The sequence below is a fragment of the Trachypithecus francoisi genome, unplaced genomic scaffold, assembly GCF_009764315.1.
Source record: "Trachypithecus francoisi isolate TF-2019V2 unplaced genomic scaffold, Tfra_2.0 Lachesis_group2, whole genome shotgun sequence".
Taxonomy (NCBI): domain Eukaryota; kingdom Metazoa; phylum Chordata; class Mammalia; order Primates; family Cercopithecidae; genus Trachypithecus; species Trachypithecus francoisi.
The window spans coordinates 161,863,252-161,881,919 of NW_022681465.1; the positions used below are offsets into that span (position 1 = coordinate 161,863,252).

The 18,668-nt window shown below is 35.7% G+C and overlaps 1 non-coding gene across 1 annotated transcript; it reads left to right on the plus strand.

The window, feature by feature from the left end:
* Nucleotides 1–4,697: 4,697 nt before the first annotated feature.
* On the plus strand, nucleotides 4,698–4,759 carry LOC117066225. The gene has a single exon (XR_004430209.1). It is a non-coding gene; the product is annotated as a U7 small nuclear RNA (small nuclear RNA).
* The last annotated feature ends 13,909 nt before the right edge of the window (nucleotides 4,760–18,668 follow it).

The following is an 18,668-nucleotide window of genomic DNA, read 5'->3' on the forward strand; positions in this document are numbered from 1 at the left end:
TAAGTTATTTTGGAAACAGAAGATAAAAGAGTGACAAAAAGAATACTTAAATGCAAAGGAGATATTTTAAAACAAATTATTCTTTTTCTTTTTTAAAAATTATACTTTAAGTTCTGGGATACATGTGCAGAATATGCAGGTTTGTTACATAGATATACATGTGCCATGGTGGTTTGCTGCACCCGTTGACCTGTCACCTATGTTAGGTATTTCTCCTAATGCTATCCCTCCCTTTGCCCCCACACTTCAACAGGCCCTGGTATGTAATGTTCCTCTCCCTGTGTCCATGTGTTCTCGTTGTTCAATTCCCACTTATGAATGAGAATATGCAGTGTTTGGTTTTCCGTTCCTTTGTTAGTTTGCTAAGGATGATGGTTTACAGCTTCATCCATGTCCCCGCAAAGGACATGAACTCATCCTTTTTTATGGCTGCATAGTATTCCATGGTTTGTATGTGCCACATTTTCTTTATCCAGTCTATAATTCATGGGCAGTTGGGTTGGTTCCAAGCCTGTGCTATTGTGAATAGTACTACAGTAAAGATATGTGTGCATGTGTCTTTAGAGTAGAATGATTTTAATCCTTTGAATATATACCAAGTAAGGGGATTGCTCAATCAAATGGTATTTCTGGTTCTAGATCCTTGAAGAATCACCACACTGTCTTCTACAATGGTTGAACTGATTTACACTCCCACCAACAGTGTAAAAGTGTTCCTATTTCTCCACATCCTCTCCAGCAGCTGTTGTTTCCTGACTTTTTAATGATTGCTATTCTACCTGGTATGAGATGGTATCTCATTGTGTTTTTGATTTGCATTTCTCTAATGACCAGTGATGATGAGCTTTTTTTCATAAGTTTTTTGGCCACATAAATGTCTTCTTTTGAGAAGTGTCTGTTCATATCATTTGCCCACTTTTTGATGGGATTGTTTGTTTTACTCTTGTAAATTTGTTAAAGTTCTTTGTACATTCTGGATATTAGTCCTTTGTCAGATGGATAGACTGCAAAATTTCTCTCCCATTCTGTAGGTTGCCTGTTCACACTGATGATAGTTTCTTTTACTGTTCAGAAGCTCTTTAGTTTAATTAGCTCCTATTTGTCAATTTTGGCTTTTGTTGCCATTACTTTTGGTGTTTTAGTCATGAAGTCTTTGCCCATGCCTATGTCCTGAATGGTATTGCCTAGTTTTCTTCTAGAGTTTTTATGGTATTAGGTCTTATGTTTAAGTCTTTAATCTATCTTTAATTAGTTTTTGTATAAGGTGTAAGGAAGGGGTCCAATTTCAGTTTTCTGCATATGGCTAGCCAATTTTCCCAACACCGTTTATTAAATAGGGAATCCTTTCCCCATTGCTTATTTTTGTCAGATTTGTCAAAGATCAGATGGTTGTAGCCTTGTGACATTATTTATGAGGCCTCTGTTCCATTCCATTGGTTTATATATCTGTTTTGGTACCAGTACCATACTGTTTTGGTTACTGTAGCCTTTGAGTATAGTTTGAAGTCAGGTAGCATGATGCCTCCAGCTTTGTTCTTTTTGCTTAGGATTGTGTTGGCTATACAGGCTCTTTTTTGCTTCCATGTGAAATTTAAAGTAGTTGTTTTTTTTTTTTTTTAAATTCTGTGAATAAGTCAATGGTAGCTTAATGGAAAGAGCATTGAATCTATAAATTACTTTGGACAGTATGGCCATTTTCATGATATTGATTCTTCCTACTCATGAGCATAGAATTTTTTTCCATTTGTTTGTGTCCTCTCTTATTTCCTTGAGCAATGGTTTGTAGTTCTCCTTGAAGAGGTCCTTCACATCCCTTGTAAGTTAGATATCTAGGTATTTATACTCTTTGTAGCAATTATGAATGGGAGTTCACTCGTGATTTGGCTCTGTGTTTGTCTGTTATTGGTGTATAGGAATGCTTGTGATTTTTGCACATTGATTTTTTATCCTGAGACTTTGCTGAAGTTGCTTATCAGCTTAAGCAGTTTTTGGACTGAGAAGATGGGATTTCTTAAATATGCAATCATGTCATCTGCAAACAGAGACACTTTGACTTCCTCTCTTCCTATTTGAACACTTTATTTCTTGGCCTTGCCGGATTGCCCTGACCAGAATGTCCAATACTATGTTGAATGGGAGTGGCAAGAGAGGACATCCTTGTCTTGTGCTGGTTTTCAAAGGGAATGCTTTCAGCTTTTGCCAATTCAGTATGATATTGGCTGTGCGTTTGTCATAAATAGCTCATTATTTTGAGACACGTTTCATCAATATCTAGTTTATTGAGTGTTTTTGGCATGAAGAGGTGTTGAATTTTGTTGAAGGCCTTTTCTGCATCTATTGAGATAATCATGTGGTTTTTGTCATTGGTTCTGTTTGTGTAATGGATTACATTTATTAATTTGTGTGTGCTGAACCAGCCTTGCATCCCAGGGATGAAGCCGACTTGTTTGTGGTGGATAAGCCTTTTGATGTGCTGCTGGATTCGATTTGCCGGTATTTCATTGAGGATTTTTGCATCGATGTTCATCAGGGATATTGGCCTGAAATTTTCTTTTTTTGTTGTGTTTCTGCCAGGTCTTAATATCAGGATGATGCCGGCCTCATAAAATGAATTGGGGAGGAGTCCCTGTTTTTCTATTTTTTCGAAGTTTCAGGAAGAATGGTACCAGCTCCTCTTTGTACCTCTGGTAGAATTTGGCTGTGAATCCGTCTGGTCCTGGGCTTTTTCTGGTTTGTAGGCTATTAATTACTCCCTCAATTTCAGAACTTGTTATTGGTCTATTCAGGGATTCGACTTCTTCCTGGTTTATTCTTGGGAGGGTGTATGTGTCCAGGAATTTATCAATTTCTTCTAGATTTTCTAGTTTACTTATACAGAGGTGTTTATAGTATTCTGTGATGGTAGTTTGTATTTCTGTGAGATCAGTGGTTATATCCCCTGTATCATTTTTTATTGTGTCTATTTGGTTCTTCTCTCTTTTCTTCTTTCTTAGTCTGGTTAGCGGTCTAACTATTTTGTTAATCTTTTCAAAAAACCAACTCCTGGATTCATTGATTTTTTGAAGGATTTTTTTGTGTCTCTGTCTCTTTCAGTTCTGCTCTGATCTTAGTTATTTCTTGTCTTCTGCTAGCTTTTGCATTTGCTTGCTCTTGCTTCTCTAATTCTTTTGTGATGTTAGGGTGTTGATTTTAGATCTTTCTTGCTTTCTCATGTGAGCATTTAGTGCTATAAATTTCCATCTAAACACTGCGTTAGCTGTGTCCCAGAGATTCTGGTACATTGTGTCTTTGTTCTCATTGGTTTCAAAGAACTTACTTGTTTCTGCCTTAATTTCGTTATTTACCCAGTATTCATTCAGGAACAGGTTGTTCAGTTTCCATTTAGTTGTACAGTTTTAAAACAAATTGTTTTAGATGTGCCTAGAGAATTATGACTATCTGGTCTATGACACTACACTTTGTAGTAGAACACTCGTAATGAAAAAAAAAATCATTATTTCCACCAAAGACCCCTCCTAATTTTTGCATTAACAATTTTCAAATTAAAGCAAAAACTTAATGCAATTATCCTTGAAAAGGTATTTTTTACAAAGCTCTCAAATTTTTGCCTTTTTCTATATATTTTTCATGTTTTACTTTTTAATTGTATTTTTCCCAAGAAAATATACCAATATTTCATTTTTAAATCAAAGCTAAATTTTATGTGTTTTAATCTACATATTTATATGTATACAATCTACATATTTTTATATTAATGTACTTAATCCATTCATTTTATAATTATAACGGACATTTTCATGATTCTGTCTGAGTTTTAGTTGTTGACTTTTACTGCATTTTGGCTTTTTCCTCTATAAGCTATTTTTGTTTTTATTGCTCTAGTTATTCAGAAAATATTCTTGTCTTTTCATGCTTAGTGGTTGGCTTTATCTTTTTTAAGAAAAATAGGTTTCACTAGTTAACAACATAAAGAGTAACTATCCATTTATATTTTATTTAAATAAAAGGCATGATGTTATTTGGCCTCACTCACCCACTTCATTCTACATTTTGATTTTAAAAATCTGGGATTTTATACACAGGTAAGTATTATATTTTATCATTATTATCTTTATATTATGTTTTAAAAACATTTAGACAGTAATCATTTAGATGAAATTTTTATTTACTAGGTTTTGTTACTAGGTTTTAAAATTCTTGTCCAGATCCCAATTTAAAGGATGCTACTGTTGGTTTTTCTTCCCTGAAGCCCACATCTCTCCAAGAGGTAGTGGAAATATTTTATTTCTTCTTTGTTTGAATTCTACAGCCTCTTTGTGATTTGATTAGTGAAGATCCCTTTGATATCTTTTAGATAATTAAATCTAAACTGAATTTGTAGAACTCTAATAATGTTGCATATATATGTCCATTTTTATGAATGCTACAGGTCCCTGCCACTATGCCTGGCTAATGTTTGTATTTTTAATAGAGACGGGGTTTCACCTCGTTAGTCAGGCTGGTTTCGAACTCCTGACCTTCGCTGATCCACCCGCCTTGGCCTCCCAAAGTGCTGGGATTACAGGCGTCCAGGCGTGAGCCACAGAGCTTGACCTATGGCATTTTTTAATTATGTAAAATAAAGTAAAACTTATATAAAAATTACCTAAAATTTTTCTTTGAAAATTTAAAGTAGTAGACTACAAAGAGACATGAAGTAGTGTTACAGCTCTTTTAGAATTTGTCTAGCAGGTTTTCTGTTTTTTAGCAGAAACCCTCCCCAGCCAATACACACACAAAGACAATGCAACTAATCCTCTCAGAGAGCTCTCTCAAGTTTATAGAACAAATCTCTCTCTTTACATGCATTCTTTTTCTTCTAAATTTTTCTCATTTGAGCTTCTTAGAAGTTCTGTATTTGCTATTTATCATTCTATTTAAATTTCTCTATAAAGTCATCCAAATTCTCAAATTCATAAACACAAAGGAAAATGTTTCAGATCCTCTTGCTTGACCACTAGGTGACATTTCACACCATTCATCACTTCTTCCTTCCCATAAACCTTTCCTCCCTCAGTTTCTTGACTCTCTTGGGGCTCCCCTGCTCCTCAGCTTGTTTTTCATGTGATGCTAATCCTCAGGCCTTCTGCTTTCTGTTTGTCTTTGCTCTTTGAGAAACATTACACTTTCCTTCTGCTTTAGCTCTCACAATCATGGAAAATATGTAGCAGTTGAAGATTCTTTCCACCTTATCCTGTGCTACATGCCCATGAAATAAAATAGAATTCATTTAATAAGTCTTTCCTGATTTATAAATTCTCAAAATCCATCACATTGTGAACCGGGAATAGGGTTTATTTCCCCAGGTAAAGTCCGAAATCATGGGCAAGTCTCACCAAGGATGTGGGAATAAACCTAATGAAATGTAAACCGTGTTGTGTCTCACAATACCTTTTGCCAGGACAGAGCTCATAGATGATTCAGCAGCTTTCGTATTATTGTCAGGAGTTCTGGTCCTTCATGTTAGTGTTAGGATAAAAGGGGAGCAACATAGGGATGGGGTATAATGAGGCATGTTCAACTCCCACTTCCTGTCAGAGTCTGATGTTTTTCTGTTTTGGGATCTTCTTGGCCAGGAGGTGGGTTCCATTCAGTTAGCTGAGGGGCTTAGGATTTTATTTTTGGTTTACAATCGGAAAAGTAAATGCCAACTGAGAGGACAAAAATCCTTATAGATATTACATTGGCTGGGCTTCTTTGATTATTCGTATCAAAGTAAATATAAGATTGTTTATTAGGGGACCATGAAATTTAATCAGTGAAGACATGTTAGAATTTTCACTGAAGAAAAATTGTAAGAAATTATCATTTGTAGAGGACACTATTGTGTCAAGGGAATATCTCTTTCTTATACTTTTATTTTTCTCAATTAAATTTCTTATTAACATGTTTATCAACTGAAGTTATGGCAAGAATTACATTTCTACAATAGGTAACAATGCTGCAGGAACAATACCATGTTTAATGGATTATTCATATCTCTGTTAAGCTTTCTTCAAAATAATTAGAAAATACTGCATTCACCTGAGGATAAAACATTCAAGCAGAAATGACAAGATAAATATATGCGACAAAAGGGGACAGACTGCTATGTCACTTGATAAATTGTCTGGCATATTTATTTGTTTTCCATTATCTTTAAGGTGTTTCAAAGGATTGTGAAAATGAGATAGAATCAAGATGAGTATTCTCTTCTTGTAGCAAATGACTTTTTAGTACATCTGTTAATTGAACTGTTTTCCCACACAGAAGGTCACAGACAGTATCAACTGTCAAAACTTTTAGAGAAAAAATGTTGCATTCTTCCTAAAAATTAAGAAACAACATTCTGTTACATTTATTTTTATTAAGTTAGAAGAGGAAACTAAGCATTATTTTGAAAGTGAAGGTAAATTGCTGGCAAAGCTACATTCTCTTCACTTAAATTTTAAATAATTTTATTCATTTTTCATTGTCTTAGTGAGGCAGCCATCATTGATCATTCTATTATGGAGAATACTGCAACCAATATTAGCACTTGAAAAAATATCTTGAGGATTGAGAATCTGCATTTACACCAATATATCCCATAAGCAGAGAAAATGTTGACAACTGCAGTCGGTACCATGCTTAAGTCAGGGCAAGAGACAAGCTCACTGGGATAATGTGTGTCTCCCCCTTCTAAACCATGTTCCTGGCACCAGAGACCCTGTAGTTCCTTCACTATATGGTGCCAACCCACATCCAAGTACTGTACCAGCCTCTTCCCAGTTTCACTTTCGTGAATTTAGATTACATGTTCAATGTGACCATACCTAACTCATACGAGTGGCCAAAGAAAAGAAACGTGAGAGAATGGAGTTTGGGAAGAGAAGGTAGGTGGCCCAGGGACCGGCTTTCCTCCTGTGGTCACATCTGCATTTTTGCTCTAATATGTTATTACATGTTACTATTACTTACATATGTTACTATTGTTGCCCTTGTCATTTGGTATTACCTGTTTGTTTTTTGTTGTTGTTGTTCTTTTTGTTTTGTTACCTTTCAATTTCCCATTTGAGCCATTGAATGCTGACAATGTTTTTTTATTTTCTGTATCCCTACTGACTTCTCCAGTGCATAAAATAAATCTTCACATGATAGATGTTAGTAAATCTTTTTGAATTAAATAATGATAACATATTATCTATTTAAACAAAATCTGGGATTCTAATCAGCTATTCAGTTGGTTACTCAAATGAATTTATTGTGTAATATTCTTGTCATTGTGGAATTGCTATTTTAAATGTATCTCCTGGAACAAGTGGTATTTTCATTCACATGATATTCTATCCATTAAATTGTTATCTAAGTGCAAGAGAAAATGGTAAGAAGTATAATAATATTTATAATTTCAAAAAGTTCTGATCAATTGTTGAACTCAAGTAGTCAGAAATCAAAAGGATGAGTGCTAATAGAAATAAATGCAATGGTGTAATGAAAGTTTGTTTTTTAGGCTAATCCATGAAGACTTCATACTTGATAGCATGATTTGACCATTATAGTAAAAGGAAAAATTTCATTAGTGTGTGTCGTGTACTATTTTGTGGAAACTGTGTCTTATATTATTCTGTATAATTCTGTGTAAATTCATTCTTGTGAAAATGCTAAGTAACCGCAGATACAGTTTTTTCTTTTAACTTTTAACTTCATGGGTACATGTGCAGGATGTGCAGGTTTGTTACACAAGTATATGTGTGTCATGGGGGTTTGTTATACAGATTATTTCATCACCCAGATATTAAGCCTAGTAACCATTAGTTATTTATCCTGATCCTCTCCCTACTCCTACCTTCCACCTTGTGATAGCCCCAGTGCTTGTAGTTCTTGTCTATGTGTCCATGTGTGCACATCATTTAGCTCCCACTTAAAAGTGAGAACATGCCATATTTGTTTTACTGTTCCTGTGTCAGTTTGCTAAGGATAATAGTCTCCAGATCCTCTCACATCCCTACAAAGGACATGATCTAGTTTTATTGAGAAAGTATCAAGAAACCTATCAGTCCCTATATATTTCTTCCCACTAATTACAATTATTTGAATTGTAACTGGGGCTGTACTTAGTCCTGAACATATGATCATATTATCAGTAGAAAAAAGGATGTCCCCAAATAAAACCCATGTATTGATAATATAAAAAATATATATTTATAGCCCAAATCTCTCCTCTGGGTTCTAAATTCCAATTTAATTCTTAATATCCATAATTGGATACATCAAAAATGTCAAACTCAAAATGCAGAACGGAACCTATTAATTTTACTCAAGTACCAGTTTTCCACATATCAGTAAATGTTCTATCATATACCCAATTTCTTAAGGTAGAAACCTATAAGCTATTTTTTCTCCCAGTTTGTTCTTGCCTCCTGCTTGCCATGATGTCCAATTGGTCGGAAAGTCTCAAAAATTTAAGTTTCAGTCAATTTTCCAATAAGTATATTATGAATTTCTCTTCCTTTCTTGTCTAAAGCTAGTGCATTTGTCTATCATGTCATTTGTCATTTCTCTTATGGACTTCTGCAGCAGCCTCTCAAGCTATCTCCCTGCTTCCACCTTGCCACCTCTGAGCCTTCCTTACACATCATCTTAAAATGTGGAGCAGATCTTAACCCTTCCCTGCTGAAAGCCTTTCTGTTGGCACTTGGAATAAAAAATCAAGTGCTTTCCTGCATCTGATCCTTTCTGCTTTCTCCCTGGTGGGTTGCTCCAGCCTTATAATATAACAATACTTTGATTGCTCTTTATACTCCTGCGGCATTTTTCTTCACTGAGTTATTTTGCTTGTCATTCACTTTATTCCAGTTTTTACGTGGCTACCACCATTTAATTATGCAATTCGTAGTTTCAATATCCATTTCTCAAAGAGATGTTCCCACATATAATGTGGCTTCATTCCAGCCACTCACACACATTTTTCTCCATTATTTTTTATTTCTTTCATAGAATTTACCCCAATTTACAGAGTTTATTCTTCTACTAGCACTTATATTCATCTCTCTTCTTCTGTCAGAATGAGAACCACATCTGTTTGATTTACTACTGGATTTCCATTACCTCGCATGGTTCCTGTTGTGTAATAGTTAATTAATATTTGTTGAAAATAAGTATATCTAGGATAAATTTACTAATATGTAGCCTACTGAAGCTCCCTGAAAAATACTTTAATGTAAATCATACAGATATTGTCCTCTTAAAACTTTATTAAAATAAGATGGAATACAATTATATAAACAAAGAAACAACCAGGTAGTGCAGTTTTAAATTTATTTGGTAAAAGTAATAGGTTTTCCAAAATATCTGTCCATAGGATAGTGAAAGGCTTTTGCTATTTTCAAACTACATTGGTTCTTATCTTTATATTTGAGGAAGATGAAACTCTTAACATGTCAAATTTTATCAATTAGTTTCACATTTTGCCTTATAATTTAAAAGTGACTTCCATTGTCACTGAGGTATCTATCAAAAACACATCTATAAATATCCTTTGCTCCTTTTCTTGAAACGAGGTGTGAAAGAATATTGTCATTCTTTACAATTTCATAAAAATAATAGTCAAGTTTTTTTTTTCTGAGAAAAAAACTACTATATCCATGCTTGCTTTTTATAGTTTGGTTTTGGTTAAACAACATAATAGATTAAATAAACTACGTTGTGATATAATGATAGCCAGTTTAATATATTAATAATATGCTAGATTTTCTCACGTACCTATAAGGAAAACATGTGCCCAAATACTCAAAATGAAATGGATATTTAAAATGACAATGATAGATGGTCAGATTAAATGAGTTAACTCCAATCTTAATAAAATTCCATTTTTTGCTACAATGGTTATGTAATTAGAATAGAAAATGCATTTTAAGTCCAGATAGCTCCAATATTGCATTTGTTTCCTGTGTTTTGTTTTAGACACAGTCTATATTTTACTAGTATTGTAACACCCAAGAAGCTGTCTTTAAGTATAAAATAAAAATCATTCCAATCTGTGTTATCTCTACAATTCAATCTCTGGGGGAAAGAGTTCTAGCAAAAAAGGGCCATGTTTGTAGTAATTTGAAAATAAGCCATGCTAGATGAGGTATGAAATGGGACAAATCTTAACATTTATATGTTTATTTTTCCTTTCTTCTGAAGATTCTTAGCGAATAACTGTATTCCTATGAGACAAAGCAGAGTTTATAATAACTGAATTACATTGTAGAAAACGATGTACTTGGGGTTTTAATATTTTAATATTTTTGTTTTGAAGCAAATCTTGTGATTTTTCTACTTGTTATGAGTCAAAAATTTTGAGACACTAATAGGGGGTAATGGTTAAATGATTTTTATAGTTTTCTTTATTCCTGATTAAAATAAAATTATAAACAATTTTCAGCTATTATTCATAATGCTGTCCACCATCTCTGCTTGGTAGGGGCAAATTCAATAGTCCATGAATCCTTGGAGCCAAGCTGTGGTAGTTTTAATATGTTGGAGGCAGACAAATTAGGAAGAGGGTGGTTTACAATCTCCACTTGCCTGAATAATTGAAAACAACGTGATAGTTTATTTTTATAACTTGTCTATGGTCTAAGAGTGCAGTGGTTAGAGGTGAAGCAGGGGATAGAATTTATCTACTACCATACTATCATTTACTGCAAAGTCTTCAAACAATTTTTAAACAGAGTAACAGACCTTTTCTCAAATGGATTTAAGGAGAATTATGCAGTCCATTAAGTGAAAAATCTAAAATCCCAGACCACATTCAGAATCTGTCGATGACAATTATTAGATAAGCCAAGACTGAGGATAATACCATTGGACCCTCATGTTCTAGGAAATTGATTCTTAAAGCTTGAATTTTTATAATGCCTAATAAGTGGTTTTTGATTTTGGTAGAAAGCTATCATAGGTATACTTAATATCAACATTTGTCTGATTAGAGATTTTATGACATAGGTACTTTATTCCCTTATTTTTTTTTTTTTTACCTTGGGTCCTTTGGTTGCACAAATAACTTTAAAAGAATAAAAAGTGATGAATTTCTAACATCAAATCCTCCTTACTCTTCGCTGCTGTCTCTCAGGATGGCAGGGCAACTGGGTGGATTTCCTCTGATCCATGAATGGTCCAGTCTGACAATGTGGTGGATAGACATGAAGTATAGAGACTGTAGCTTGGTTCATTTGCTCACCATGTGTCATAATAATTATTAGAACAGATCAGTCCAGGGGCTCAACTAACGTGTCAATGGTATGGTTTTCAAAAGCAACAAATATCAATTAAAAGGAAATTAGCATCTTACATTTCAAGTCAAACATTAAGAAATTAAGTCATTTCCCAAGCCAAATCAAAATAGATTTGATCAATTATTTGTATGCTTTATTACTTGGTTCAATTACTTACACTATATATCAGTAATGGGGGTTTTCTGGGAATTCACTAAATATAAAACAAGCAGAGAAACAAAAACACTCTTTAAAGCAAAGTATTCCCTCTGTGGAAAAAAACTATCAAGTATTAAAATTAATTTGGTCTCTAACTAATGAAAACCTTTCTGGAAGAGTCCTATCATTTTCTTTGTGGCACCAGGTTATTCATAATTAAAGGTTCTGACTTATTGCTAATAAAAGATACCAAAAATGATCTGAGTCACTGCTAAAATTAACCTTGAATTTTGATTGAAAGAAAAAAACTAATAAATTGCATTCATCTCATTTCATTTAAAAAAAAAAATAAATAAAAATAAATAAATAAATAAAATCCCAGTGATATATACATAATATTCAACTTTTCTGAGTGAAAACTTGTACATATCTTAAAGAAAAAGGGAGAACTCCTTTTTAGGGAACTTTTGTAATTTTTAAAAATATTCTCTTTTCCTATATGGTGGGAAACATTATGTGACAAAACAAGAAATTAAGGTTCCCCCTAAATCTCCCATAGAAGCACCAAACTAGAAAATAAAAGCTGGCCAAGGTGGTGGCTTACGCCTGTAATCCCAGCACTTTGGGAGGCCAAGGCGGGCAGATCACAAGGTCAGGAGATCGAGACAGTCTTGGCCACCATGGTGAAACCCCATCTCTACTAAAATACAAAAAATTAGCCAGCCGTGGTGGTATGTGCCTGTAACCCCAGCTACTTGGGAGGCTGAGGCAGGAGAATCACTTGAACCCAGGAGGTGGAGGTTGCAGTAAGCTGAGATCACGCCACTGCACTCCAGCCTGGCTACAGAGCAAGACTCCATCTAAAAAATAAACAAATAAATAAATAAATAAAAATAAAAGCTGAGCCAAAAGATCAGCTGAACCTCTATTAAGTCTGGGATACATTTTATCATATTTAGAAATCATTTCACATATAAATCATATGTAAAGTGACATATTTAAGCTATCAGAAATATTAAAATCACAGATAAGTTTCTAATTTATTCTGTACATAATAAAATATTACAGATGGAGAGAAAAAATATGTACATTCAAGGATCATACATTTTTCATGACTCCACATGATTCAAGTGATTGATATTTACAGAATTTTTAATAGCAAAGACAATTCACAAAAAGGTTAAATTCATAAGACTAGATGCAGTTTGTCAAACAGGATGAACAAAAACATCTAGTAATCCAAAGTAAGAAAAGAAGGTGAAGTTTAAATGGACAGCAGAACACTTGAATTAAATCAGCATATCTGTGAATCTAATGAGCTTACATTACGAGTATTCCTCGATTCACTCCAGCAACCCAAAATTTCTTAAGCATTCAGCCAAGCAGTCATTTTATTTGAAATTACCTAGATTTTATGTGTGCTGAATGACCATGGCTTGGATTTTTATTTGTGTTGAATTAACAAAGTTGACCTTCTCAGATATTAGCACTCTGTTTAAACTTACCTTTATATAACAAATTCCACATTTCTCTCTAAATAAGCTGCATAGCCTTAACAGTTACAGTAATACTCGAAGTCTCATCAGCTTCACTCAAGACAGGTCATTAGAATATTCACTCTTATAGGCATGCTCCCTCCACCTCCTTTTCTTAACGCACATATGTATATATATATTTATATGGCGCCCTTGATGTTCAGACCCATCCTTATGAGATCTGTAGCCATGACAGGATGTGAGACCATGTATCCTATGGAAGGTCCAGTCTTGACCAACCTGTCGCCGAGGACTCTAACAAACTTCTGTACTTTTATCATGAGGAATAAGGGTAAATCTGTGAAACTTCAGTCATATTTCAGCCAATTGTAAGGAAGAATTCTAAAATGTTAGCCATTCAACATGCCTCAGAAAGTATGGTTGTCCTCACTAGAATTTTCAGATAGAAGGTGAATGGCCATTTTGTCTTAGATGTCAAAGAGATTTTTATTCATCCACTGAGGGTGATACAGGTCTGTAAAAGTTTCTTGAAGTCTAGATTATATTTCATAAGATTTAGCTCTAATTCTTAAAGAAAAAAATCTTATCCTCAGTTGTCACAGAAAGAGACATCTAACAGATGTGGGCAGCTAGATTGTCTGTCAGAATGTATATTTGAACTGGCATGCTTTATAAGAGTGCACCTTGGATAAAGTCCTATGATGTAAAGACAACAGACAGGTTGGAGTGGCTAAGCCTGTGAATAGAAAACAGCACTAAATAATCTCCACTGTAGATGTTCAATCTTGGCCAAAAGTCCAAGGTCTTCATCAACCAATCTATAAAATGAAGGGATTGGACGTTATTTTATTCATCAAATATGTCTGGAATGTTCATTATATTTCAAGTCCTGCAGATACAAAATGTAAAGATATAATCTTTAAAGTACTTCTGGTCAAGCAAGTAGAGCCAGGTGAGGAATGGCATCTCAAGGAGGGCTTCCTGGAGGAGGTGAACTCTGAGTCTGAAAAAGACAGGGATTGAGTCAGGGAGCATATTGAAAACACGACTGTTATGAATCCAAGCTGGAAAAGTCTTGGTGGGTGAAAATGTGTGTGACGGAGTTAGAGTAAAGGGGAGAAATGATGAGAGGCTCCTTTGAAATTTCACCTCCCCTGAATGTATTTCTATGCCATTGACTTAAAAAAAAAAGTTTTAATTTTCCACTCAGTATGATTTTCTTCAGGATAAAAACCATATTTCTTTCTTTCTTTCTTTCTTTTTTGAGACGGAGCCTCGCTCTGTCTCCCAGGCTAGAGTGCAGTGGCGGGATCTCGACTCACTGCAAGCTCCGCCTTCCTGGTTCACGCCATTCTCCTGCCTCAGCCTCCCGAGTAGCTGGGACTACAGGCTCCCGCCACCACACTCAGCTAATTTTTTTGTATTTTCAGTAGAGACGGGGTTTCACCGTGTTAGCCAAGATGGTCTCGATTTCCTGACCTCATGATCCCACGTGCCTCGGCCTCCCAAAGTGCTGAGATTACAGGCGTGAGCCACCGCTCCCGGCAATAAAAACCACATTTCGATGTTGTTCTTTTCACTCTACCTCCCTAAACCTCCACCTTACTACTACCACTTAGAGTGACTGATAATCACAGACTCTCAATAAATACGTTGGTGAATGAATGCTATACTCCTTTTCCCCTAGGCGAAGATGCAAAGTTAAAATTGAGTCAGCGGTCTCTAGGCGATTAACTGCTCATTGGTCTTTTGCATAAACAGGTTTTGGCCTCTTGACCTCTACCCAACCCTGTAAAGTTTCCATAGCTTCCCTCTAATCCCTCCCAAGTCCATACCTCACAAAGGTCTAAGTCGACAACTGATATAATTAAGGGACCTCACAGTAAAATGAGTCTTTATATGTGAAAAATACAGTCTTGCATCCCCCAGCCCACGGGAGGCAGCACTGGTACTCAGAGCAGTAATGAGGCAATATTTGGAAGCCTGAAAAATGAAGAATCCAAATGAAATCAAAGCTAGTTGGTAAGCCTGTTTTATCAAGCAGTCCTGTGTCTTTGGATTTTTTCTGCAGGCTCACTACATCTGCTTTACGTTGCTGCCATGTTTTACACATAATTGTTCATTGTTCCCATGTTTACTCATTCCTCAGTAAATCACTGGCACTAACTTCAGAGAAGTCAGGGGCCAGGTGTGGTGGCTCACGCTTGTAATCCCAGCACTTTGGGAGGCCGAGGCAGCGGATCACCTGAGATCAGGAGTTTGAGACCAATCTGGCCAACATGGTGAAACCCCACCCTACTAAATATATGAAAAATAGCTGGGTGTGGTGGTGGGCGCCTGTAATTCCAGCTACTTGGGGGACGAGGCAGGAGAATCACTTGAACCTGGAAGGCGGAGATTGCAGTGAGCCGAGATTGCGCCATTGCACTCTAGCCTGGGCAACAAAAATGAAACTGTCACAAAAAAGGGGGAAAAAAAAAGTCATGTACAGGAACTATCTAGCAGTCAGGCTAAGGTAGGTATAATACATGGGGCATGAGATTGGCTATTGAGTATTTCTGTGCCAAGGGCATTAATGAATGAGTGTCTTTAAATGGATACTTGACAAACAATCGCATAATTTTATTCATTTCAGAGCTAGGAAGCATAAGTATTACTCAAAAATTAACACACACTATGTTTTCATCCAGCACAAGGAGTAGCAAATTCCCCATGTGCCAAGCGAGAAAGAAATCTTTCATCAGCCCTGCTAAGGGCTGTGTCTTTGAGGACAGTCATTTTTCCTTTGGCTCCAATTCATCCTGATGGCTTAAATATGAGGTCACGTTCAAAGAGTCTAAATCAGGTGAAATGATTTCCTTTTGAGTGGAGGCAGGTAGAGAACAGAGTTATCTGTCCCATCACTAGAATATATTGATTTGGCACTAGAAAGAAGAGAAGTAAAACAAATGGGCTCTATCTGTGACTCCTATTAAGAAATATTTACATAATTCAAGCTAGCAGGGGAAAATGTCATCTATCAGAGGATATGCTTTTGGAAAAAGGGAAATAATAACATTGAGATCTCTCTTTACTGGAGACTTTCAAGTAAAATATGCCTCATGTCTACAGAAAATATATAATGGCATTAGTAATGAAAAACTCATATATAATGTAAATTATCATTTTGAGAAAGCCAGCTACTACTTTTACATTTCCTCAATAAATTGTCACATTGCATGCATTTGAATTCCTGCAAGACAATTTTCTCATTACTAATAGATAAGAAAATTACAGTACCTTTTACTTATAAGTCACTAGATATTAGTGAAGATTCCCTTGAACTTCCTCTGTCCTCAGTATAATAAACATTGAAAGGCACTTTCATATAGAGATTATTACATCAACTTTAAAGTCATGCAGAGCTGGGTTTAAAGTTTGGCTCCACTAACGTATCATTACAAGTGACAGAAAACATGATTTAAACTAGCTTGAGCAAGTAATAGGAATTTGTTCATATAATTAAAATATTTCAGGGGAATCTGAATTCAGGTAGAGCTGAATTCAAGGATCAAATTGTATGATCAGAACTGAATTTCTCCCCATCTCTTGGCATGATCTTCTCTCTTCCATGTCATGATTTTTATTTGTTTGTTGGGAGATGGCTATAGCTCCATCTTCTCTTAGGAGCAATCATAGGGATGTTCAGCCAGGAAGACAGTGGGCTTGTAGAACAAAGCTTGAAAAACAGGTGCCCTAAAAATTGATGGTTATTATTAGAAATTTAATAAATACATTCTTGGTGATGAAAATGCCATTTTCCATCCCACAATAATTTACTGTGTGATCTTGGGCAACTTATTTAGCCCACCCAAGCCTCAATTTCAATTGTAAAATGGAAATGATATTAAGTACTTTCTAAGGCATCTAAAGTTTAAACAAATTTTTGAAAACTGTTTCTAAAGCTCTTAGTAGAATACATGACAAATAATAAGTGGGAAATAAAGCTGCTAAAAAAATCCAGAAAGAAATATGAGTAGGCAAAGGGGATTCTAATCCCAGGCCCTGATCACAGGACTGATGGTCCTTCTAAAGCGGAACTACATTTCTGTGACAAAAAAGGCATTTGAAAGTTTGTGGCTAAGTGCATGGAATAGCATAAACTTGCCAAAGAAAATTACACCAGCATTTATGATGAGAGATGCAGTATATTTGGCAGAGAGAAATAAAAAGGAAAAATATCTATGTTCTTGCTATATGAAAAATGCATCATTTGTTATAATCCTTCCACCTACAGAGAAAAAAGAGACAGTCAAGGACAAAAACATAGCTTCATGCATATGCATCACTTGGCTATGGAACATTGGTAAAATTTCCTTGTATCTGTTAGGATCTTCAGCCTGATAGCTCAAAGAATACCCACTGGGCTAGACTAGATGATGAAATCGATAGAAAGAGAGAGAGAGAGAGAGAGAGAGAGGGAGAGAGAGAGAGAGAGAGGAAGAGAGGAGAAGAGGAGAGGAGAAGAGAGAAAGAAAAAAGAAGGATGAAGAAAGTATATACCAGGGATGTGTGTATTACGTATTAACGCTGGCAAATATGTGGGGCTCCATATCTTCCTGGAAACATGCTAATGATCTTATTCTGACTTCCTCACAAGCAATATGAATTCCAGGAGGGCAACAAGGGATAGTTGCCTTGATTCAGAAAATAGTTGAGGGTAAAATACTGATTCTAAAACTCTCTTTCTAATAGTCCTATCAGTCCAGAACTCAGGGCAGATTTTCTGCAGACAGAGTAGACTATGGGAAAGAAACATAATGGTTCCCCTATTACTTCAGCTATACTCTAGTAAAGACAGCACAAAAAGTACAACAGGGAAAGTCAATTGATTTGCTATGATAGGCATGGCATTATCTTCTTTTTCATTTATGTCCCAGAGTCCCATCAGGCACAATTTACATTTTATAAGATGGCATTTAATATACATGTATGTTTTTTGCTACAGAGATATTTGAATTCATCAGCACACCATTTGCCTTAGTCTGTTTGAGCTGCTATAACAAAAATAACATAGACTGGGTGGCTTATAAATGACAGAAATTTATTTATCACAGTTCTGGAGGTTGGAAACTCCAAATCAAGGAGCTGGCGATTTGGTGTATGATGAGGGCCTGCCTGGATTGTCACATGGCAAAAAGTGTCATGCACTTCCATGTGAAGAGACCACCAAACAGGCTTTGTGTGAGGAATAAAGCTTTTTACTCACCTGGGTGCAGGTGGACTGAGTCTAAAAAAGGAGTCAGCAAAGGGAGATAGGGGTGGGGCAGCTTTATAGGATTTGGGTAGGTAGTGGAAAATCATAGTTAAAGGGAGTTATTCTCTTGTGGGAAGGGGCGGGGGTTACAAGGTACTCAGTGGAGAGGTTCTGAGACTCATTGTCTAGGAGAAGGAATGTCACAAGGTTAATTGATCAGGTAGGGTGGGGCAGAAACAAATCTCAATGGTGGAATGTCATCAGTTAAGGCAGGAACTGACTATTTTCACTTCTTTTGTGATTCTTCAGTTGCTTGAGGCCATCTGGATGTATATGTGCAGGTCACAGGGGATATGATGGCTTAGCTTGGGCTCAGAGGCCTGAATAAAAGGACTAGGGAGTCTTGTGGGGTCTCTTTTATAAAGGCATTATCCCATTCATGATGGCTCCATTCTCATGACTAATCACCTCCTAAAGGCCTCACCTCCTAATACCATCACTATTGGAGATTAGGTT